The sequence below is a fragment of the Lissotriton helveticus genome, chromosome 6 (genome assembly GCF_964261635.1).
Source record: "Lissotriton helveticus chromosome 6, aLisHel1.1, whole genome shotgun sequence".
In the NCBI taxonomy this organism is placed as follows: domain Eukaryota; kingdom Metazoa; phylum Chordata; class Amphibia; order Caudata; family Salamandridae; genus Lissotriton; species Lissotriton helveticus.
The window spans coordinates 1,557,937,686-1,557,963,214 of NC_136067.1; positions in this window are offsets into that span (position 1 = coordinate 1,557,937,686).

Here is a 25,529-nt window from a genome sequence, read left to right on the forward strand (position 1 = left end):
GAGGACATTCTGTAGGCGGTTGGGTAGGGCGCTGGCGGGCAATAGGTCACCTCACCACCGCTTGCGTCTGTCGGCGGGCGTGCGGGAAGATTTGCGGATGTGGCGGTTTTCTTGAACCAGTTCAACGGTGTGCCCTTACAGCGGGACGTGGACATGGTTTGGGAAGTACAGATCTTCTCGAATGCGGCGGGCATCAACGGTTTGGGTTTGTACTGGGCCGGGAAATGGTGTGCGGAGAGTTGGCCCGTGGAGTGGCGAGGCTGGGGCCGGAGCATCGCGTTCCTTGAACTTTTCCCCCTGGTGGTGGCGATTTGGCTGTGAGGAGAGGGGCTCACACACCGGAGGGTGACTTTCCATGTCGACAATATGGCAGTGGTGCAGGTGGTGAACCGCCAGTCGGCCAGGGATGAGCAAGTGTTGAAGCTGCTGCGTGTGTTTGTGCTCGGCTGCTTGCGTCATGACATTGCCTTTCGCGCGGTGCACGTCCCGGGAGTCGACAATGACATTGCGGATGCCTTGTCTCGTTCGCAGTGGGGGAGATTCCGTGGGTTGGCTGAGGACGCGGAACAGGACCCGACGCCCATGCCAGCGCAGCTGTGGCGAGTGGGCAACTCCGGATGTTACAGCTGGTTCTAGGATCATTGGCGGACTCGACCAGGGCAATGTATGTTTCGGCTTGGGGGAGTTCTTGACATCCGGGGCCTGCTGGTGTCCGCCTGGAGCTGCAAGGCAGGAGGATGTGGTGCGATTTATGCTCTCATTGATTGATAAGGGCCTCAAGAAGGTGACCATAGCGGGCAAGTTGGCGGGGGTAGCGTTCATGGGGAAGCTGTACTGGGGTTACGCACCGTCCGCGGGAGAGCTTGGGGCGAGGATGTTGGAAGGTTGGGCCCGGGAATGCGGGCGGGCGGGGGCGTTGCGGCGGCCGCTGTCGGAGGACCTGTTGGGGAGAGTGCTGGAAGTGTTGCATGGGGTGTGCTGGGATGAAAGGGAGGAGTGCTTGTTTGCTACCCTGATGGTGTGGATGTTTGTGGGGGCTTTTCGGGTGTCGGAGCTGGTAGGGGGTAGAGGGGGCCAGGGATTGCTTTGGACGGAGGTGAGTTTGGGGCACCGGGCCGCGCGCATCTGGCTGCGGCGGTCGAAAACGGACCAGCGAGGGGTGGGCACCTGGGTGACGATGCAGGAGGGGGGTGGAGTGGCATGCCCGGCGCGCTGGGGGTGGACATGGAATGGCTTTCGGCGGGGTGACGGGTTGGTCTTCCAGCATGTGGATGGCGCTGAGGCGACAGGGGCGCAGTTGCTGGGGGTGTTGAGGAAGGCCCTGGGCAGACTGGGGGTCGATGGCGGTCAGTATGGCACCCACTCTTTCAGAATTGGGGCGGCATTGGAGGCGTATAGGTGAGGGTGCGGGAGAGGGGCCATCATGCACTTGGGGAGGTGGTCCTCGGCTTGCTACAGGCGGTATGTGCGTAGCGCTGAGTTGGCGTAAAGGCGTGCTGTATTTGGGGGCGACAATGTTACTTACATCTGTTTTTTCGTTTCAGGTTCGGTGGCAGGCCCGGCGGCGCAGGGCATGTTAATTTGGATTGTGGGCCATTCTTTTGTGAAGAGGGCACAGTTGCAGGCCCAGGACAGCTATTTCGGGGAGAACCTAGGCTTCAACCCGGCCCTGTTTCAGGTGGTGTGGCTGGGGAGGAGGGAATGCGGTGGAAGGAACTGATGTCCACGTTGAACGGCATGGTGCACAGGGGTCGGTGCCCAGATGTTTTGGTTCTCCACTTGGGGGAGAACGATATGGTCCGGGAGACCGGCCTGGTTTTGATGAGGGCGATGCGGAGGGATCTGGCGGAATTGCGGAGAAGTTGGGCCGGGTGTTCAGTGGTGTGGACGGAGCTGGTTCTGTGGAGGGTCTGGCGCGGGGCGAGTTGGCCGCAGGCGGTGGATAAGGCACGGAAAAAGATCAACGTGGAGATGGTCCGTTTTTGTCGGCATCTGGGTTTCGTGAGGATTTGGCACAGAGATATACATTATGACGCTCCGGAAATGTTTAGGGGCGACGGGGTGCATCTCTCAAGAATGGGGATCGACTTGTACCTGTTAGAGCTCCGGGAAGTGTTGTCTCGCTTGTTAGGTGTGCACCGGGAGTAGGAGCTGGTGTTGAGGTTCTTGCGGCTGCTTGGGACAGGTTGGAGTGGGAGTTTTTTTTGGGGGGGGGAAGGGGGAGGCGGTGTGTCCACCTGCAATCCACCTTTCCCTGGGTGGCGGAGTTTGGTGGGGATGTTGGCCAAGTTTGGCTGGAGTTCGGTATTTTTTATTTATTATTTTTTTTTATTTTTAAAAGTTTTGTATTAACAGCATGAATCCGCAAATGTTACAGCACATTTGTTTACAATTGACATACATATCATATTACAATTTACAAAAAAGGAAGAAAAATTAATAAAATGCGACATCACAGGATATGATAAATAACCTCAGTAAAGCGAGTGAGAGAAAAAAACACAAAAAAAAAACAGCAGCCATCATCCCTATCTTGAGTTTACTGCCCTCCCCATTCTGATTTTCCATACTTCTATTGGTTGCCAGATTTTTCCACCTAATGTTCTTGCTCTCCGCCCCTTCCTACCATATATTGCACGTTCCAAATTATAGGTAGATAATAATCTAGCTAACCAGGTTTGAAAGGTTGGGGGAGCTCTATCCAACCAGGCTTTAGCTATGCAGATCCGTAATACTGCCATGGTGACAAACATGAACTCTATGTAATGTCTCTCTCCCTCCAACATCAGGCCAAGCAATATCAAATTAGGAGATATTGCCACTGGAATCCCTAAAGTGCCTCCTACAAACGACTTTATTGCCGCTATTAATGAATAAAGTTGTGGACATTCCGCAAACATATGGACTATATCCGCATTAGCTGAGTCGCATCGCGGACAGGTTACTCCCGTGTTACCCCCCCATTGCGCTATTCTAGCGGGGGTATAATAAAGTGAGAACAGTCTTTTATAATGTTGTGCCTGAAGCGAGGCTGAGCATAGCACTGTACAGCCTAAGTCTAATGACTCCTGGAAGTTCTCTTGTGATGATCCTATTTTCTCCCCCCATTTTGCTGCATACTTTCCCCTGTCATCTTCTTTCAATATATACGGTTCTGCATACAGCTGCCGAATCGTGCAATGTTGGCCATGCTCCAGGTATTCCATAATTTTGCACTGCCCAAATCCCAGTGTGCCACCCTGCTTGTTCATGAAGTAACTTCTCAGCTGCAGGTACTTAAAGAAACTCCTTCCATCTAATTTAAACTTTATTTGTAACTCTTGGAACAGAAGAATGCCTTCCTGATCACAGAGATCCCCTATTTTCCTAATGCCCTTTTCCTCCCAATCTCTCATGTCTGAATCCCTAAATATATCCCCGGGTAGTGAAAGATTTGTAAACAATCGGGTATACCTATTGTATCTCCCCAAGCCTAATTTTTTGGCCACTGCTGTCCACACCTTGTAGGCTGCTTTCAAAGTCTTGAACCTCGTGTGCTTAAAATAACTAAAATCAACTGTGTTTAGAAAGGCATTCTTCGCACCCCCCCATCAGTGCAGTATATACATTCGTAAAATAACTTCCAGTGCCCCCCTGCTCTTGATCTTGACCCCCTCCCCCTATCATCCCCTGAAAATACTGAAGGGCTGCTGCACAGTAATACAGTCTAAAATCCGGGGCGCCCCAACCGCCTTTCTCTCTCGGTAGTGTGATGTGTCGATACGCTCTCCTCGTTTTCCCATGCGCCCAGATAAGTCTATTGAGGATTAATTCCAATTTAGTGAACCTGGTGTGTTAAAAAAAAAGCGGGATGGCTCTGAAAATATACAGGAATTTTGGGAAAGTGATCATCTTTATAGTATTTATTCTGCCCATTAAAGTCAATTTCAGATTGTGTATTCTTTCGGTGTTTTTTTAACTTTTATTATTAAGGGATCCATATTCAATTCAACCAATTTATCCAGATCCGTAGTGACTTTAATCCCTAAATAAGTTGCCTCTGATACTATCCTATTGTCCTGATATACTGTGTTATTATTCTTCAGGATCTGAGTCTTCCCCTTGTTTAATGAGTACCCCGAAATCCTACCAAATAACGTTGGCTCCTGCTCAATTTCCATGATGGCCCTCCCTGGTTCCGGTGTAACAATTGCCACATCATCTGCATAAGCAAACACTTTATACTCCCTAGTATGCAGCTTAACCGGAACGATATTGTTGTTAGCTGCAATCCTCCGTAAAATTGCGTCTAAATATTAAGCAAATAATAGGGGCGATACGGGGCAGCCCTGACGGGTTCCTCGCCCTATCCTTACCACTTCCGTATATCCTTTATTGATCCTGATCCTTGCCGTGGGCCCCATATTTAAGGCCTGAATTGCTTTAATAAACCCCTGACCAATCCCGGACCAGGCCATCACCCTCCACAGATAGTTCCAGGAGACCCTGTCGAAGGCCTTCTCTGCATCGAGAAAGATAGCCGCGACAGGGTCTCCCGTAACTTCCGCGGCATCAATTATAGTTATCATTTGGCGTGTGTGTTGAGTAGTTCCCTTCCCTGGGATAAACCCATGCTGTGTATCGCACACCAAACTCTCAATCACCCTGGTCAGCCTCTGTGCCAGGGATTTGGAGCAGATTTTGGCATCCGCATTCATGAGCGTGATTGGTCTGTAGGACCCTGGTTCGAGTGAAGGCTTCTCTTTTTATAGTATAACTATAATGTCTGCCCCCGCCCAGGAGGGGGGGACTGATAGACCCTGCTGTGCCTGGCCAACGGTCCTGTACATATCTTCCCCCAGCACATTCCAGAATGTCTTATAGAATTCTGCCGGGATTAAATCCGGACCAGTGGCTTTTCCAGAGGGGAGTTTCTGTATGGCTTCCTGAATTTCTAGTAATGTTAATGGCTGGTCTAGATCCTCCTTCCCCTCCTCTGACAATACCACATGAGGTGTCTCGGACAGATATTCCATAATCTCGGCATCCGTACTGGGGGGACCTTGGTTGTATAGATCCTCATAAAAATTCCTAATGGTCTCTCTAATCTCTTCCACCTTATTTGTGACCACACCTATCTCATTCTTGATTTCTTTTATCTCACCCATAGCCAAGCTTTGCCTGGCTCTAATTGCCAGCAAGTGCCCAATCCTCTCACTATACTCATAGGATTTTTGTTTATTAGCAAGATACCTGCAGGCGGCCTTCCTCGCTATATTCTCAGTGGCTTCTGTCTTAACTACTTCCATTTTTAACAAGATTTCCTCTATCGGGTTTTGCATTACTATAGTCTCAATAAGGAGTTCTTCTAAATCTGCCAGCTCTTTCATCTTTTCCTCTACCTTACTCCTTTCCTGCCTATCTCTATACAGTGTGTAGTTCAGGGTTTCCCCCATCACTGCGGCTTTGAACGCATCCCAAGTTATTCCTGATGAAGCTGTTTCCCTATTTATCTCCCAGAAAGCAGCAATCCATCTTTGCATATGCTCAAGATAGCCTTCCTCTCTGAGCAGCCCTCGCTCAAAGGTCCAAGTGTTCTCTTTCCTGCATTTACTCTTATGGGGTAATGATAGAATAAGAGGGTTATGGTCTGATAATATTCTTGGAGTCCTTACCAGCTGACTGTCACTTACTAATGAACTAGAAAGAAAAAAGAAATCTAACCTGGCCACCGTCCTATGGGGTGCCGAGTAATATGTGCTGCCTGTACCCGGTGGATTTTTCTGAGTCCATAAGTCTACTAATGCATTGTTCCTTGCTAAATTCACAATAGCCTGTGATGTCTTCTTCTTCCTCCCCGCGTATGGGCACCCCCCGTTAAGCCTATTCCATCCATACCATTTATATTGAAGTCCCCACAGCAAATTATAGGTTCGGGCCAAACTGCCAATTCTGTATCTAGAAATTGGAAGATGTCTGGTTCATCGTCTGTAGAGCCATACACCGAAACAAGTGTGCATCTTCCCGCCTCTGTTTCCCCCTCCAGCATCACCCATCGTCCCCTTTGATCCTCTTTTTTCCTCAGTACCCTAACCCCCCCTTTCTTTGCTAGTATGGCCACCCCTCTTGTTTTAGTTCCTTGTTTCGTGTATGCAAGTAGCTCAAATCCTAACTGGTTCAGTATTTGACTATTGTTCCCTTCCACATGAGTCTCCTGAAGGCAAATTATGTCTAATTTGAGAGCTCTCAACATGGCAGCCACGTTCATCCTTTTATCTCCTTCATTCAAGCCGCAAATATTTATTGAGGCTATTCTTACTACCATGGAGACTTCCTAGTATTTTCCAATTTTTTTAATCCTATCTTCCTGTGTGTCTTAGTCTTCCCAAAAAAAGTGTATCTCAGTGTCCTGTTGTCTTTGTGCTGTAATATACCCTCCGCGATCCCCCTCCCCCCGCCCTCCTCCCCCTGTGGAACCCTCCCCCCCTTTTTACAGGCAAGTAGGTCAAGCATGACCTTCGTGTGGCTGTAGTGGATTGTAGTGTCGCTACCCTCTCCTGTCTTAAACCAACTCGTATTTTGCTGTGCTCCCCCTAAAGTGCCTGAGGTGGTTTTTTGCCTCTGCTACCTTGACCCCTTCCAGTATCTGTAAGTTCTTCTAAAAACTGGTTAGCCTTTATCTCCGAAAAAACATCCTGACCTGTCCCCTTGTTATGACCTTAAGTCTTGCTGGAAACAGCAGATAGGCTTCTGACCCCAGACCCTGGAAGGGGGCAATTAACTGCCTGAGCTTCCACCTCCTCTCCACCGTAATGTGGCAGAAGTCAGGCCTTGAGAAGAAGGTGACTCCCTCGGCTGTGATCTTGGAGTTAGGTCTAGCTTTATCCATTATCTCTTGCCTTGCCAGGAAATTTCCTAGAAACACCAGCATGGCCCTGGGTAAGTTATCCTGACTGCCTTCCCTTCTTTTCTTGAGTGTAAGCGGGAAGCGGTGGGCCCTTTGGACCTCCATCTCCCAGTGCCAGTGTGACTCAGGGAAGGCGGCCTTTAGCAGTTTGACAACATAGCCCCTTGGATCTTGCCCTTCAACCCCTTCCGCCAAACCCAGGAGTCTAATGTTGTTCCGCCTCTGGCGGTTTTCAAAATCCTCCATCTTCCACTGGAGATCCTCCACCACCTTCACTTGATCTGTTTTAAAAGTCTGCCAGTCGGTTGCGTCATCTTCTAGTCTGCTGGTTCTTTCTTCCACCTGGGTCACTCTTTCATCCATTTCATCAAACTTTCTATTCATCTTCCTCAGGGAGCCTTGGATTTTTTTCCTTGCATGTCTAGCTCTCCTGCTCTCTGCTCTGGCTTCCCCCTGCATCTGCTTTAGCCTGTTAAACATTAAGTCAAGTGTGGCTTGCTGTGAGGGAGACCCAGCGCTGCTTCCTGCAACTACTGCCCGGTCCTCGTTATTAGCTTCTTGATACATATTTGTGGTTACTGAATAGTCCCACAGTAGTTTACTATCAGGGGAGGCACCTCCTACCTGTTCTCGCACTGGCCTCCTTTTTTTCCTTTGCGTGCTTTTCCCCCCAGAGGCGTTAGAGCTTAGGTTTGAGTCCGAGGTGCCCCCCAAGGCACTTCCAGACTCGTCAGAGGAGAGTGAGTCTGATTCCTCATTAACTGAGTAGAACTTGTCCAGTTCTGGTGAGCCGCCTCCTCTGGCCCCCTTATTTTCCTCCTTTTCCCTTTGTGAGTCTAAGCTTGCCAAGCTGCCCCACTTGTTTGTTCCTTCCACCCTTCTGCCATTGAGACCTGCCTCGACCTGCAGTAAAGCGTCCAGCATATCAGTGTTAGTGTTAGAGTTAGCGTTGGTAATAGTGAGGTTCTCTGCGGGGTGCTCCATCCCCTGAATCACACTATCGCTGCCTCTCCCGCCTTTTGCAGCCCCTCCGCTCACCTCCAGGTTGCTGTCCGTGAGAGCTTCTGCTGTGCTTTCGGTGGGAGACGCGTTTTCCGAGCCTGACTCCAGCTCATTCGGTTGCCTGGTTACCATGACGCTTACGTCCTCGAGGACGGCTTCCCCCGGATCAGCGTCCACCGGCAGCAATGTCTGACTCCGTTCAGGTCCGGATGATGATGTTCTCCCAGCAAATGCTTCGGTTAAGGTAGGCTGCCTTAGTGCCGTTTCGTTGCTGCCACCGGCGTTCTGTGCTGCCTTCCGTTCCGAGCCCCTTCCTTTGTCTAATTTTTTAAACTGCGCCTTTGTAACCATGCTGGTAGCTGCTGCCGATTGCGTTGTGCTGTTGGTCTTCCTTGCGTTGTTTGCCGGTCCCGGGGTGTCCCGCTGCCCCATCGGCTTCGACGTATTAGGCTGAGCGGGCAGTAGTTTTTCTTTCTCGGGTCTTGCGCGTTGTGCCATCTCTCCCAATGCAGTGGAGCGAATAGCGCCGCAGTAGAGTTTTTGCCACCAAGTTCTCACTAGAAAAAATATCAAGGAGAGCCCCTGGTTTATTCGGGAATCCAGACGTGCAATTTCCTTCTCCTTTATCTGGTTTTTATTCTGCAGCATACCCGCATTCTTTGTCCGTCAGCATTCCGCACAGGAGAGGGTGTAATTGCGACTACCTTCTACAATCCTCTAGCGGCCATCTTGCCCTGGAGTTCGGTATTTTGGCGTTAAGTTGGGGACTTGGGGACCCGGAGCGGGGAAAGGGGTAAATAGTTGGGGGTTACATTAGAGGGTAGTTTGGTTACAGTTGCAAGAGGACAGACAGGAAGGTAGCATTTGTGAGGGCTTGGAGGTAATAGGTAGGGGACAAAGTTGGATACTCAGAGGATGTAATTCTGTGATATATATTGTAATGTTGCGGGTGGAGGGATATTATCATGTGGGATCGTAGGGGTGGAGGGAGAAAAACGAAAAGGGGGTCAGGTAATTTGATGTTTAGAGAGGTTTTAGTTTTGTAAGGCGGTTTGCCAGTTGGGAAATAATGTGATGTGCACCTGTTTCAATAAAGCGGCCTTTTTCACACACAAAATGGTAGTCGGTCGTGCTTGCCTCCCTCTCTCCCTCCCAAACTGATCATCCGGGGCACCATGACTAGGTAGCAGCCCGAGTGGGCACACAGGCTACTGCAAGGCCGCCCCCTGCTTTGGAAACCCCGCTCCTGGAGCTCAGCAACGCCCGCATGTGCGAAGCCCTGCCTCGCCTACCAAGTGACTGCAGTGCCACCTACTGCCAAGTAAGTGCCTGAACACATTCCCATGACGCTACCAGCAGTAGCAAAATTTGGCAATAGCTCCCACCTGCTCTGAACAACCTGTGGCCCCACCAGTTGAAGGCTCGCGATGCCTCTGCGCAGCTCCGCTCCGTGATATCTCTTTGTGGGGGACGCTGAAGTGAGGTAACAGGTTTTTAGGAACCCGTTTGGTGCCAGGGGATAACACCCGAAGACCTCTGAGTTCTCCCTGTTCCGGACCACAGAAACACGGAGTCTTCTAGTCGCAGTCAGAGATCAAGTTTTATTGGCAGCTACCAAGTAACAGGTGTCCTAGAAGCACGACAAACACGGGTCATGTGTTCTCAGGAGACTGTTCGTTTTTACAGAACCAGCCTTCTCCTTATATACAGAAATAATAGCTGCAAGCAAGAATTCTTGAGTTTATGATATGGCTATACACATATTTCTACAATAATACAAAAGAGCGAAGTCATGTAGGCAAGCCCGTATTTTAGATGTCCAATTCGTGATAGATTACCTAGCCAGGCCCGGAACTCCCATCAGATATCGGTGAAGCCCCAATAAAAGAAGGCACCTCCTAGTCATAAAACTGGCCATAAACAGGGAGCGTGGACAGGTGTGTATGTGTGTAGAAAACATGATCTGTACGCGGTGAATGGTTTGTGGTATGTTGTGCATTGATGCTATCGTGTTTGGCCACTGGGCGAGGAGCTGCCCAAACAGGTTTGGCTGGAGGCAAGGGAGTCAGTTGGGACAGGTCAGGGGGGAGTCAGGGAAGGTGGACGTGTCCTTTTAGATCAAGCTCGACCTTTAATTGACTTTTCATGAGGGCAAGACACAAGATGGATACCGTTTACAAAATGGAGTCTGAGGGGTCGGGACAGAAACTACGATTCAGGGGTGTTAGCATACCTCGATCATGACGAAAATGCATAGGAATGATGTCCTAATCATTATCGGTTCGTCGACACAAAATTCGTCATGGTACGTTGATGTTTCGGGACACGGGTATTGGACCTCGATACCGGGACAACGGTAGGGTCCAGAATTTCAGAACCACAGAAGTCCTCGATGTCCCGCAAGGACCCCAGCATCAGAGAAGCTGCCCCTTCCCAGGCCTATGAACAGCGCTGTACTGCCACCTAGTAGCCACTGGGCGTTACTGCACCAGTGAAAGAAAAGGAACAACTCGCAAGGATACGCCAGCAGCACTGCCGTGGGCTAAAGTGACGGACAGGGAGCATTACTAATGTCACCCGAACTCTGCCTCGGAAGCATGTGGGCTGCATGTCCCTCAAAGCCACACTAAGCAGGGGAGAGTCAGGCAGTAAAGGGTGCAAACCGGCAATGCCCCAATCAGCTAAGCACAGACACAATAAGGAGGGCCCCACTGAGCAGTCACCCTGCCTACAGCAGATTCAATCATGAATCCGAGTGGATATCGTGTCCCGTGGCATGAACAGTGCAAGTAGCCCTAAAGGCTAAAGCTTCAGAAGCCAACCTGTACTGCAATAAGCAGAGAACATTATGGCCTGCAGCGGCCACCCACCCCCTACAGGGAACTTAACGGCTCCAAATTAAAGGGCGAGACTACCTGTTCTCAGCAAAGAGCCCCAAGAAGCGCAATGCAGAAGAACACAAGGGAAGGCATCGCCAAGCAAAGGGGGAAGAACATTTCAACACACACTCCACTAGAGCCAGCATGCACTGCTGCCACTGCATGCAGTTTGAGATACGTTTCCCCAGAAAAGGCTCACCGAGAATTAGCCCGAGAAGAAAAGGAAAAGTCTCAAGTCAGCAAGCCCCACGTGAAGCACGAGAAGGGGTGCAGTGCGTGCAACCCCAGCAGCTTCCCGATGCCACCGCCAGCGAGGAAATTGTGCCACTCGCCCCTAGTGGTGAACGCACACAACCGCAAACTACAACAGGGGCACACCAAGTGCCAGAAGAGGGCGCCAAAGAAGAGGACGGGTGCACGAGGTGCGCAGAAGGCCATAACGGCGAAGCACCCGGGAAATAGAGACATCTCCACAGAAAAGAAGCAATGCTGTAGGCAGCAGAGAGCCTCCACATCTCCACTGTACCAGCGAAGCCCCACAGCGGGCCGAAGACAGCGGAGTGTCCTCCCTCACACTGCCCCAAGACAGCAAAGAGGAAAGTCGCACACTCCATGTGGCAAGCTGTCAACGAAACGTGTGCTCTGGTGACAGGCGACACGTGGCCGGACGCCACATTCACACGGCAAGCAAGGAGCACGTCACTCGAAGTGAACAACCCTGCCAAGCATGCCTGAACGGAGGCAGGATCAAGAGCCATGACGGTGCAGCCTTGAGGTGCAAGCACGACGCCCTTGAGTGAAGAGCAGAGGAGCATCGCGAAAACACCTAAGGTGGGGAAAGGACCTGAAAGAAAGCCTCAAGGCGAAGAAGCATGTCCTACCAACAAGACGGACCTGCGACAGATCAGCAGCAAAGTAAAGACCGTCCCAAGAACCGGACATGACCAGAAAGATGTCCATGTGGCACAAAAACGAGACATGTGGCAGGACAACAAAATCCACATGAGGAACCTGGTCGGAAGGAGGAGAAGAGCTTAGCAGGACGCCTCGCCACCAAGGAGGAGAGGAGAGTGGCATGACGCCACAGGGTGAAAAACCACCACAGGCTCGCAAGAAGGAAAAGGAGCAGAGCGACAGGACAGAGGACTTGTGCCAGCACTAGAGGAGCTGTTCATAAGCACACGCCAGCCACCGGGGTGCAGAGACGTCACTGGAGACAGCTTCGCGGGAGGACCAACCATAAGCCGCTAGCAAGCTCAATCTGTGTCTAGGTCCCACGCTTCACAGTTCGACCATCCTCTCATCTGTCACCCACCTGGCAGGCATCAATGGCACCACAGCTAGCAAGTGCACCTACCAGAAGACAACTATAGGTGGCCATAAAGTCCCTCCAGTCCTCCTCACTCCATGAGGTCCCCGAAAGCAAGAGATCGCCTCCTGTTGCCTAACGGAAGTAACATTACCATGTTCATCATCCAGCTCATTATCACCAAGAACATCAAAGGACCATTACACCACCAGAGTGGATCCCAACACTCAAGACATCCGGAGTTCAACAACGCACTCCTGGCACTGTGGGAGGCTAGCCACCCAGGAACCTTCTGTGTGCCCCGTAAGCACAATGCTTGGCACTGGCCTTGTTGGGAGTTCTGCAGCGACCCCCTCAGTGCGGCCTACGAAAGGCCCCAATAGCCCATGTGGTCACGTGGAATTCCAATGGCAAGGGCCTCAACAAAATTTCCTGTGAGGGGGAATCCCGATCGGAGAGATGCATCGGTAGCAGCTACACGACAGGCACCAGGAAGCATGGAGGTCGCAGACGGAGACTGGTCACCCAAAGACCATCTGAGCAAGGCATAGAACCTGGGTCCTGAGGGCGAGAGCATACAGACTCTGAGACACCACCCTTTGCGGCTACATGAGTGACTCAGCTGTGGTCCTGTTGGCAGTTCCTCAGCGACGCCTTTGCGTGGCACACACGAGGCCCACACAATCATGGTCACATGGCGGCCCGGCAGGAAGGTCGTCCAGGAGACCCCGGTGAGAGGGGAGTTCAGGCAGGAGAGGAAAATCTGAGGCTGCTCAGCTGTCGGCAATTAGAAAGAATCATCGCCTCCATAGGTTATACTTTTCATTTGGTTCGTTTTCATTAAAGTTTGGTAGGGATGTACTGTCCTGCTGGATACGTTCTAGTGTTCTGCCTGTTTGCACCATACACCCACCCATCAGAGACCTCACTGGTCAGGTGACCCTGCAAATAAATGGGTCCAGGGGCATGTGCCCTTGGCCAGTTACCAGTACACTAGGCATGCTTCTGTGTGCCTTATTATTGTAGCATATGGGCCTGGGGCCCACAACACCTCAGCAGCCTGTATATGTACCAAGAATAAAAAAGTGTCTGAGATCAGACATTTCAATGTAATCATAAACAACGAACGTCAGCACACTGTGATTTGTACTGTTAAAACCGTCATTTAATGCAATTTAATGTTAATGACATTTACATCACTTACAAGTACAATGCAGCAGAATCAGCACATGTTTGAATTAATCAGCAGGGTTGTTTTTTAAAAGACTGTTACAAGTTCCCAGTTGTCTCTTCTGGCAACATTCTATGCTGCCGTTGCTTTCACAATCAGAACGATGAGCAGTTTACGGACGTTTAAAAGAATCAACACTGGCCCTCTACTGTTTTTTTAGCTAAGACAAGGGTATTCTTTAATATCTATATTTCGAATAAATTTTTAATGTGAACCAGAAAATATATGTCATGTATTATTATTCTAATTAATGTATGTCTCACCCTCTGCCCATCCATATCTCTTTAAAAACCCGTTCTTAAATAGAATTTCATTTGTATAAAGATAAAGCACTACTATTTTAAAGTGCTTTTCTTTCAAATTAAATTTGTTCCTACTATTTGACCCTATATAACCTGAACCTAAAATGAACAGTATTCTCTCATTAAAAAAACTATTTTATTAAAATGACTTCCTACCCTTTGCCCCATTTCGCTTTAAAAACTCTTCAATAGAATGAAATTCGATTAAAGAAAGATTTGAAGGGCTAGATAACATTAATAATATTCTAATTTCTGTCCATAAATAGAATTCAAATCTACAATGCGACTTTTTGAAGTGAATCAGTTCATGCTCTAATTATTCAGCAGATTTGTTTTTCAAAAGAATGTTACAAGATCCGCAGCGTCTCTGTTGGCAACATTCTCTGTTGATATTTTGTCATTGCCACCCATAAATAGAATGCAAACACACAACTGCATAGACTCAGATTTAGAACGCATTTGAAAAAAAATGTAAGTCTATGTAAATGGAATGCGACATACAAATGCATTGTAAATGTAAGTACATATAAATGGAATGTGACGTAAAAAATGCATTCTAAATGTAAGTCTATGCAAATGATTCATTAAGGTAACATACCTGCACCATGTTGTGAAGATGGCACCTGGGCTGTTGTCACTTACCCCGCTCCCCTCTCGAGAAACCCCAAAAACAGTCCGAGGATGCTTGTTCCAGGTCCAGGGTGGATTGGCAGTTCGTGTGGGACTGTTCCCATGAGGAGCAGGGTCATGGCTGATTTGCACATGGCTGGCTCTAAACTGGGGTGGCAAAGTGAGCAAAATAACGATGGATTTAAACAAGACCTCTTGACTGGGGGAAATATTTTGATTTGTTCGGAATTCCGTCCATCAGTTGTCTGTCTTTTGCTTTCTCACCCTAAGTGCACCGGGTATGCCCAGCCGTGGGTCTCGGGCCCACTGTTCTACTGGATTCAAGGTAGCCAGGCTGATGAGGGGTGAAACCCTGAAACTGGTCCCACGAGGCTTGTTGCTGGTCCAGGGAGGACCTGCCTTGGCAGTTTGGGCTGGAGTGTTCCCATGAGGAGCAGGTTGAAGATTGAATTGCATATGGCTTGGTCCAAACTGGGTGGCCTGGTGAGCAAAATAACCATGGATTTAACCCAGATCTCTTGACTGGGGGTGAAGGTTTTGATTTGTTTGGCATTCCATCCATCATTTGTGTGTCTTTTGCTTTCTCCCCCTAAGTGCGCCGGGTGCCCAGACGTGGGTCCTAGGCTCACTGTGCCTCTGGATTCAAGCTAGCCTTTTTGATGAGGGGTGAAACCCCAAAACTGGTCCCCGAATGCTTATTTCTGGACCAGGGAGGACCTGGCTTGGCATTTCGGGCTGAACTGTTCCCACGAGGAGCAGGTTCAAGACTGATTCGCATATGGCTGTGTCTTAACTGGGGTTGCATGGTGAGCAAAATAACAATAGATTTAACCCATATGTCTTGAAAGGGTGTGAATGTTTTGACTTGTTTGGCATTCTGTCCATCATTTTTGTGTCTATTGCTTTCTCGCTCTAAGTGCGCCGGGTATGCCCAGGCGTGGGTCCTGGGCTCACTGTGCCACCGGATTCAAAATAGCCAGGCTGATGAGGGGTGAAACCCCAAAATCAGTCCCAGGATGCTTGTTTCTGCTCCAGAGAGTTGCTGGCTTGGCAGTTCGGGCTGGACTGTTCCATTGAGGAGCAGGGTCAAGACTGATTTGCATAGGGCAGGGTCTAAACTGGGGTGGCATGGTGAGCAAGATCTCTTGACTGGGAGTGAATGCTTTGATTTGTTTGGCATTCCGTCCATCATTTGTGTGTCTTTTGCGTTCTCGCCCTAAGTGCACCGGGAATGCCCAGACATGGGTCCGGAGCTCACTGTGCCACTGGATTCAAGCTAGCCTGGCTGATGATGGGTGAAACGCCGAAACTGGTCTCAGTATGCTTGTTTGTGGTCCAGGGAGGACCTGCCTTGGCATTTTGGGCTGGACTGTTCCCATGAGGAGCAGGGTCCAGACTGATTTGCACATGGCTGGGTTTCAACTGGGTGGCATGGTGAGCAAAATAACAATGGATTAAAAAAAAAACTCTTGACTGGGGGGAATGTTTTGATTTGTTCGGAATTCCGTCCATCAGTTGTCTGTCTTTTGCTTTCTCACCCTAAGTGCACCGGGAATGCCCAGACATGGGTCCGGAGCTCCCTGTGCCACTGGATTCAAGCTAGCCTGGCTGATGATGGGTGAAACGCCGAAACTGGTCCCAGTATGCTTGTTTCTGGTCCAGGGAGGACCTGCCTTGGCATTTTGGGCTGGACTGTTCCCATGAGGAGCAGGGTCCAGACTGATTTGCACATGGCTGGGTCTCAACTGGGTGGCATGGTGAGCAAAATAACAATGGATTCAACCTAGATCTCTTGACTGGGGGTGAATGTTTTAATTTGTTCGACATTCCGTACATCATTTGTGCGTCTTTTGCTTTCTGTTTGTATGTCGCCACCAGCACTTTGTAGGCTAAAGTGGACTTTGACACATGAGAGCTTCTCAGGTTCTGAAGGTGGCGCTTGGGTAGATACTTCAGACTCGTTATTTTGCCCAACATGGATTTGAACTCAGCCCTGCGTCCAAAATTAGCAGTGGCCAGCACTCACCGACACTTTTTAGGTGTTTATCCTTCATGCATTTCCATGACTCTGTATGACAGTATGAACCTGTTATTAGAGAACAGTTGTGCTACCGCCTGCTTTCCTTCTCACCATGTCTGCTAAATGGCACTAAGCAGTTTGCAAGGCTTTTTCTGTGCCTGCAGCTCGTTAGTTGTAAATAAAAGACTGCTGTTATCTAACTCATAGAAGTACAAAGATGTATTGTTACTTTTCCTCCAACCTGGACCAGGTAAGTATTTTTGTTTTTCAAAAAGCAGAGATTTTTGCCGAGAATTGGTAATGAAAAGAAATTAAAATACCTCAATCCCATACAGAAACATCCCCTCACTTGAAGGCACTTAAACTGAAAAGCCAAAACAGTAGCAGAACAGGGATCCCAAATCCCACCATAAGTTTGTGGCAAGACTCAAGATCTCCATGTATCCACAGCCCACAGATATTCTTCAGTTATATGGATTTTTTTCCGGAACACCCCAAAAAAATTGAGGTACACTTCTGAAAAATTCAGCCAGGCCTAGCTACAAAATTGAGTCACGAGTTCCACCTTGATTAGTTGGTTAGACTTAAATGCAACAACTCATATTTTCTTGATTTCCTCACAGCCCAAAGAAACGTATTGCCAAGGCTTCTTTCCAGATTAATGGTGAGCATATATTTATAGCATTTATTGTAACCCCACCTGTTCCCTACTCCACTGACCCCTGTGCCTTTTGTTTATCAGAAGCCAGCATCCTTCTTGCTTGAATTGTATATTTTTTAGAAAAACTGGAATAAATGAAAATCAAACTAATATTTCAATCACTCCTTTATTGCAATTTACAAGATGATCTTATCTCTTCCTCCATTGGATTTCGAAAAACGATCCGCAAGCCTGTCTTTATCATTCAGATTATCAACTGGCCTTAAAACGTTAACAGAGAAGATCTTTGCATTAATTACATTTGTAGATGATAAGTAAGTGGAGATAGACTTAATTGCAAGCATTAGTAATTCTGTTTTGCACTGTCTTTTTCATATCATACACAGAACTGCTACGCACTCTCTTCTGCTTTCAGACACACTGGGCCTCATTTATGAGCCCCTACAGCAATTTTTGCACTCCCGGAACTTCACTTTTTTGACGTTATGGTGGCGCAATGTGCCATGGCATATTTATAAGGCTACGTAAAGCCACTTTACGTGGCTTTTCATGGCCTTATAAATATGTGCCCCTTTCAGGCAGAAAACTGCGTGGAAGGGTGTTCCATGGTTGTTGCTGTGGGTGTTCCCAGATTTAGGAGAAATCTTAAATCTGTGAATACGCCAGAACCTTAGTGCACCCCAGTGGTGGCATTAGGGAGGCACAACGAGGAGAAATGTTTTTATATCTCCTCCTGCTTTCCATTTGTGCTGCATTCTACATAGAAAAAGAAAATCGGCTCTTATGATTGAAAATCAATCAGCTCCACAACGCAGGCGCCCTTGTACCATGGTTCATGGGTGCCTGCCTTGGCACATGGCAGCCCATTGTCTGCCTGCACTGGTGAGAAGGACAAGAATTTGCCGTATCACAGAGATACAGCGCATTCCTGCCTTTTTGTTTAGACGTAGGGCAGAGCAGCAAAATTCCTTGCTGCGCTGCCCTATGTCTAAACCTCATAAATGAAACCCAAAGTTTTTTGATTTGGCTGGCACGCTAAAGCGGGCTTAATACAGTAATGGAATCGTTACGTTATCACATTCAATACCATCAGTATGAGCTTTTTCTGAAAATTAATGTAGTAATTGACCACTAAAGGCTTGTTGATTATAAGGATCAGGTTTGCTCTGTGATATAAAGTAGTATGACCACATTTCTGTAATGGAGCAACAGAGATGTAGATAGACGGAATAATAGATGCAAATCAATAGTATATAGGCAGAATTGCGGTTTGTAATAAAATATATATTACAAAGGTTGAATAATGAGAAATAATTCTCAACTATTATTCGATAATATATAATATTTATGATATTTCTCAAGAGTAGGAATTATAAACAAAGGGGCAGATGTACTAGTATTTCACTCTATGCAGTGCAGCCACCAAAGTTGCTGCACTTCTTTGCGTTAGAGGGAGAGAGCAGAACAGCGTCATATTTACTAAGATAGCACTAAAGCACAATTAGGGTGCCTAGCACCATGCATATAACTTTACACATAGTGTAGGTGTTGTACAAACTACTATGCTCAGACATACTTTAGAACATTTCCCATCCATGTGTGCTGTACAGTGTAGCACACATGCAAAATTTAATGTTAGGAGAAAAAACCTTCATCCTACTTTGCACCTTCCACAAGGAGGTGTATGTTTGGCAAAAAGCCCTGGTTTAAAATGTTAGTAGATAGGGCTTTGCTTCCAAAACAATGGGTAGTAGCACAGGAATACACGAGCGCCACACATGGGACACCCCATTGACGCGAAGTAGCACAAAGTAGAATAGAGCACTGTTTGTGTTACTTTTAGACAACTTTTCCGACACAAAAAGAGTTTTGTGTGGGAAAGTAAATAGTTTATCATGACTTGCCATTTGTTTGTGTCACTTTTTGTGACTTTACACCAGGTTAAAGCCTGCCCCTTCCCCATAGTGTTGATCCAGAGAACAATGAATTAAATTTAAGCAGTGATATAAAATGTCATTAAGTAGGGTTTGTGAGTGTGGGCCTCGTTTTCCTTTGTAGAATGAATGGTAACAAGAGATCTGTGAGGCACTAACCAGTGATTTCTCATGTTAATGTGCCTATATTATGGTAAGAACATGCATATTTACCTTTTCACTATTTATTAGTACATTTGTTACTAGGCTCACTGTGTACCTATTTTTAATTGTGTACATAAGGGGGGTCATTAGGATGGCGGGCGGACTTAGTCCGCCCGCCATCCCATCGGTGACTGGGACTGCCCGCCATAAAGGCGGGGGTCCCGTGGGGGGTATTAGGATGCGCCTGCCACTGTGGCGGGCGCATCCTGCATTTTTAGCATTGTGGCGGGTGGTGCTCTCAGCACCGCCCGCCACAATGCTAAAAATGCATGTGACACATTTACATAAACAAAGCGGCAGGCACCGCGCTGTCACTGCCGCTTTGTTTATGTTAATGCAGGGGGGTACCACAGTTACCCCCATGTGCACCCCCACCTATCATTCGCTCTGGGGGCCCGCAGTGGGCCTCCAAAGTGAAGACCGCATGCCTTTCCGGAAAGGCATCTCAAACAGCCCATGCTAATATGGCTGGCGGTGTCTATTAGACACCGCCACCATATTGGACCTTTTCTGCCCCGGACCCTTTGCGACCGTGGTGAAAAAGCGGCGGGCGGTCTTTCCGTCCGCCGTGGTCCCCCCGCCATAGTAATATGGCGGGGGTCATTTAGCTGAGGATGGCGGGCGGATTGCCCCGCCAGGCCGGCGGTGGCTATCGCCAGCCTGGTGGGGGCAATCCGCCCGCCATCCTAATGGGCCCCTATGTGTTAACAATGCCTAAGAAACAATGCTGAACAATCAAAGATTTATTTTATTAGACAACCGATGTAACCAGATAGCCATGGGTCTGCTAATGTGACATCTGTGGATAAATTGATAGTGCATTGCTCAGTATCTGTTTTCACATTAATTAGTTCTACTTCATGTTAATGGATACAATGTTTTTATTCTCATCATCCACTGCACTAATGTTTCTTGTCCTCTTGCCACTCACTCAAAGGCCAGAAATTAATACCTAGAGCATATCATGAGAGGACAACTCAGCCTGCTATCTCCAATGGAAACCATGGAACCGTGTCCAGAGGCGCCCGGTATAGCCAACAGTACTGTGAAGCCATACTGATGGCAGACTGTGTGCTATACAAAGCTAATAGTGCTTTAAAGTCACACTGATGGCATACTGTGTGCAATACAAATGCCAATAACATAACATATTAGGTTTGTGTGTAGCAATGCATTTCCTAATTATTTGGCCTCTTGGTGCATTGTGTTAGTCTCACATCTGAGGTGGTTAGCGATTGTTGTTGTAGAAATACACTAACTTTAGTACCGTGTTTCAGGCCTGAACTGATATGACCCCCCTTTTGCTTCTAAGCGCCAGTCTGCTCAAAATCCACCTAGAAATTAATTATTTGTTACAGCCTTCCCACAGAACATTCATTGATGGATCCAGCAACACTTTCACTGTTTCCATTTTTATTTCAGAGACTTGTGAGGCATGTAATATGTTCAAAGGTCTTATGGTGACTAACAACAACAACAATAACAATAACAATGAATGAGGATGATAAAAAATGCAGGGCCTCTTTTACAAGGCCATTGCTCTGCCGGTGCATCACTTTTTGGACGCACCAGTGGCACAGTGTGCCAGCCCATATTTACAAGGCCACATAAAGTCACCCTGTTTGGCTCTTCATGGCCTTGTAAATATGGGCCCTTTTCACGCATTACACTGCGTGAAAGGGCCATTCCATGGTTGTTGCTGTAGGTGTACCCTACGCTACATCCATTGAACCTGACACATTCCCAGATGTACAAACTTTTCTAAAGCTGGGAATGCGTCAGAAACCTACGCCTCCCCACGGGAGACGTAGGAGTGGTGCAATGAAGAGAAATACCTTTATTTTTCCTAGTTTCTTCCTCTTTCTATGTATGCTGAATTCTGCAGCACACATAGAAAGAGAGAAAGGCCAGAAAATATTGTTTTTGTGCATGTCCCTTCCTGCACAAAAACAATCATCCCCACAACGCAGGCACCCTTACAACATGGCACAAGGGTGCCTGTGCTGGTGCATGGCAGCCAATTTTGTGCCGGTGCAGCAGAAAGCACACAGATGTGTTGTATTGTTGTTAATCTCTGTGCTTTTAAAATAACACAGCTCGGTGCAGGAAATGGGTTTGCGGCCCCGTGCTGCGTCATTTTTTTCCAGGAATTCTAAAAGGACACACTTTTGGCTTCAAATTACCATTTACATAGGTTCATAACAATTTAGATTGGGTGGGATACTTGAGCATCATATCCTGTGGGTGAGAAGTATCTCAAAATTATATTGATACTGTTTGAACTTTCAACTATTCCATTAGAATGGCTCCATTGGTTGTATGACATCACAACGCATGCTTTTACCACGCATGCCATAACAACGTAGTTTTTACAACGCAAGTCGTTACAACGACTTGCGTTGGGGGCGCTGGATAGTGGAATAGTTTAATTTTCTATTCCAACTCCAGTCCCCGTGGATAGTAGGGAAGGTGTTGGATAGAAAATTAAGCTATTCCCTATCCTACAGCGCCCTCCAGCGCAAGTTGTTGTAATGACTTGCGTTGTAATGGTTGCGTTGTAATGGTAGTGCGGGGTAAAAGTTGCGTTGTAAAGGATGTTCCCCGCTCCATTAGTTAAGTTTTAAGATTATTAGATGTTTATCAAAATAGGTAACCAGATTTAGTTTCTAGTTATAAGCCATGGTTTCTTAAATGGATATGTGCAATCTCTACTAAATTATTCCCCTTCATGTGTTCCCAACGCTGGCTTTGGAGAGTTTAGAATCCACATTTTTGGGTTGTATCATGAAGCCACTCAGTGAGACCCGCAAGCATAAATAAAACTCATCTGTGCATCTGTATTTGAAGAAATCATCTCTTTGCCACCGGGGTCCCGTGGATGTGACTGCAGTGCATACAGTGAATTCTTTTAACCTGATATTTCTCTGAGTTATTGCTTTATTTTCAGATTGAACAGCTTGGAAACAGTGGATATTTTTTTGGGGTAGGTGATAGAGTTTTGTATGCATACTTTCTTGCCTGGATCCTTCACCCCTTATCCCTGTAAGTGCCCTCCATAGATTTGAGGTCCCGCCTGCCAAAGCAGATTCTTTGGCGAGCGCAGAATGACCGACAATGAAGCATGACACCCATTCCATTTCAAGAATTTTTTAGAATAGTCTAAGGGTCCTGTTTAAGATCAACACAAAGGTTCGCTGTAGGAATAAGGTTTAGTCCAGATATGAGGAACATAAAGGCTCTGCAAATGAGCCATTACTAAGCTACATTTATTTCATGTGTTATTTATGTATAAATCATACGCTCAGCTCTGTGCTGCACCAGCAAAGCCTTTTATGATATGGCCCCATATGCTCTAACTCGGAATAGGATGGTGCTGAATCACTAGGAAGTGGTTTCCTGCACTGCATTTCTGAGCTGCGATGTTGTGAGTGGATGCTCTAACTATCAAACTTATTGACTTAGTGCATGTGTTGTAGATATCACAATTTCTTGCAACAAGTCCGTTCTGTGCAAGTGCGCAAGAACAGAATGGGATCATGATAAACGCTGAAGATTGTGGAATTAAAACTTAAGACCTGATTACGATGCTGGTTGAACCAACCGGCCGACCACCGCGGCCGCAATCTGATTCGGATCAACGAGGCCGGGAAAATTCCCCCCGCCCTATTACGATGGAACTGCTGCTACCACTGTGGTCTTATCCATGGCGGTGGACATACCCCCTATTATGTCGCTGCAAGTGCGTGCAAAATAACAGGAAACATGTGATATGTACACACATGCATGATCTATGTGGGAGTGTGCCTTGTGCACCATGTACCCTATTGCTGGAGTACCAGAATCTGTACACAGTCCACTTAATGGGGATACATGCCACCTACGGACTTACCTGCATTCTGGCGCCCATAGGGTCATAGTCTTAGGGGTTCAGCTGCTGCAGTGTAAGGGGGACCTGGAGAAAGGGATCCATGCCAGAGACTGTTGGGGAGAAGCTAATTTGGGTGAGTATGCACCCCAAATCTATAATTTCCGAAGACTCAATGCAAATGTTGGGTTGTCAGAAATCCACATGATAATCCAGACAGCAGTTGAGATCCCTGTACTGCCCTATGGAACCTGTTTTTCTTCAATAGCCATCTCGGCAGTCAGAGAAAGGCTATCGAGTTGGCAGGCTTTCAGCAGTCGGTCAGAGTACAGGATGCATGCATCGTAATCCTGCAGTCAGACCGACTGCTTCTGATGAGAACGTGGTGGTCCACAGCCTCCAACAGGACCACGGAAGCTGGTCCGACCCGCATAGTAATCAGGCCATTAAATGCACTTCCGTTCTAGAAGATAGTGAGTGCACTGTGCACAGTGAACTTTGAAACAACAAATTCATGTGTACATCTATTTTCCTTTGAAAGGCATGACAGTGTTCTGTGTTTCTTTCCACTTAACATCATTCAGTCTCTGAATACACCATGACCCTGCAACAGTGGGGGAAGGAGCTTCTTTTTGTAAGTGTCTAATAGCATATTGATTCAATCGCTACATTGCTTTTCCTTATATGGTACAATCTTCTTGCCCTTACACTGTGAGATATGATAGCAGGGACCCATGGAAATATCTACTACTTCTATTTAATTCTTTCATACTGCCACCGCTCTGTGTTGCATTCATACCCTGTCTGAGTTCTGCTCCTGTGCACTCTGCTTGTTAGTGATTTGTTAGTACGCTCTCAGTGCCATATTTGTGGAATCACCAAGCCTCTCCCATAGGCATAGTCATCAATAGTGCAGCAGGGGCAGTGGCATCGGAGCCCATGGGTTTGAGGGACCCACTGAACCTCAAACATAAGCTGTTTGTATTACCAAACAGTTGGATGGGGGGGACCCATTTACCCTATGTCAACTGTATCTATTTTATTTTCAATAGGAATTTATTTACCATTTACCCCTTTTAACCAGGAAAGCACAAACTTGTGCTATTTACAAGTTCTGTCTCCCTTGTCATTAGAAAAGTAGTGTGTGCTTATAGTCCTATTAAGGACTCAGCGGACCATGCAGTACCACAAGTTGATATTTTTTCTCCCTTCCTCAAAGATTTTGGAAAAAAATCCTGAAAATGACAAAAAACGGGCTGATGTTGTAGAGCTGTTGCAAGAATTTTCATTTGAGGTACCAGAATTTATTCAGTATCCATTTCAGGAAGTAAGTGCACTTGTATAGTCACTGTGAGAGACTTTGTTAGTCAGATTGCTGTGCTTTACGTTCACTTGGTTTGGTTGCCTTTAACACTTGCCCAAATATACTCCAAATCTGCCTGGGAATTGAACTACCTTAATATGCAAAGGTGGTGCCACAATCTCCTTTCATCACCCAACTATGCCGTTGGACACTTTTAAAGGCAAATTAACTGGATATCCCTATTGGGCAAAACAGTGTAGCTGATACCTAGATGATGGTTTTACTGAAAAGGTCTCAATGAAAAAACAAAAGACAAACTGTTATTTTTAGCCTCCTCTACTCTTTTGCTTTACAAATTAAAACATTCTCTAAAAATGACAACAAGCACTATATCTCTAACATCACTCCTTCCCTAGGCACAAGGTATCTTCTCAGAGCCTCTCTCCTGGAACTCAAAGTCATACCTAAGCCTCATACTCACTTACTGTCTGTGGACCATATAACTTTCAATCTGCACTCATGTTTCATGTCTACCTTTTTTTCATTTGAAAACTTATGCTCCATTTCCAGGCCAAATGGGCACCACAATGTCCCTTTCTATCTAAGGGCGGGTTACCCTGATCTCCTCGTCTTCTTGAAGAAATTTCTCTATATTTGAAGATTTTAAAGAAAACACAAACCCAGCTGGTGTCATTTATGGCAACTAAACCTTCTAAAAGTGTTAACCTCCCCCCGTACAAATAAAGCGACTCTTTAAGTAGTCTTCCAAAACATCCTTTGGCTTCTCAAGGTAGATTATAGTTCCTATAAAAACATGTGAACCACACTTTGTCTTTCGAAATGGCAGAGACTATCTTACATTTTTGTTTGTACTACAGATCAAAAATCTGAGCTTTTGCAAAATGACTTGGACTTTTTACCTGGCCTTGATCATTGCTTCTTGCCTCCTAGTGTCCTTCAAACTTTCGACAGCAAATATGTAACTGAGACTAACCTAAGCATGGGCGTAAAATCCGTTCCGCTCGCGGAATTTGCGGATTTTCGGCAAATTCACAATCCGCGAACTCTAGCGAATTTGCCGAAAATCCGTCGATTCGCACGCGGTGGATTTTTTTGCTTGGTGATACAATATTGCGGCGCGCGGCGTGGCGCACGGCGTTCACTTTCCGTCATTCAGCGTTTGCCGAGTTGTTTTTCTCGATATTTTGCGAGTGCTGCGCCATTTTGGATCTTGCTGCGGGATCCCGCGGGAGTTGGCGCCCGCGAATACGTCATCGCGGCTTGCCACCTTACCTTGCACAGC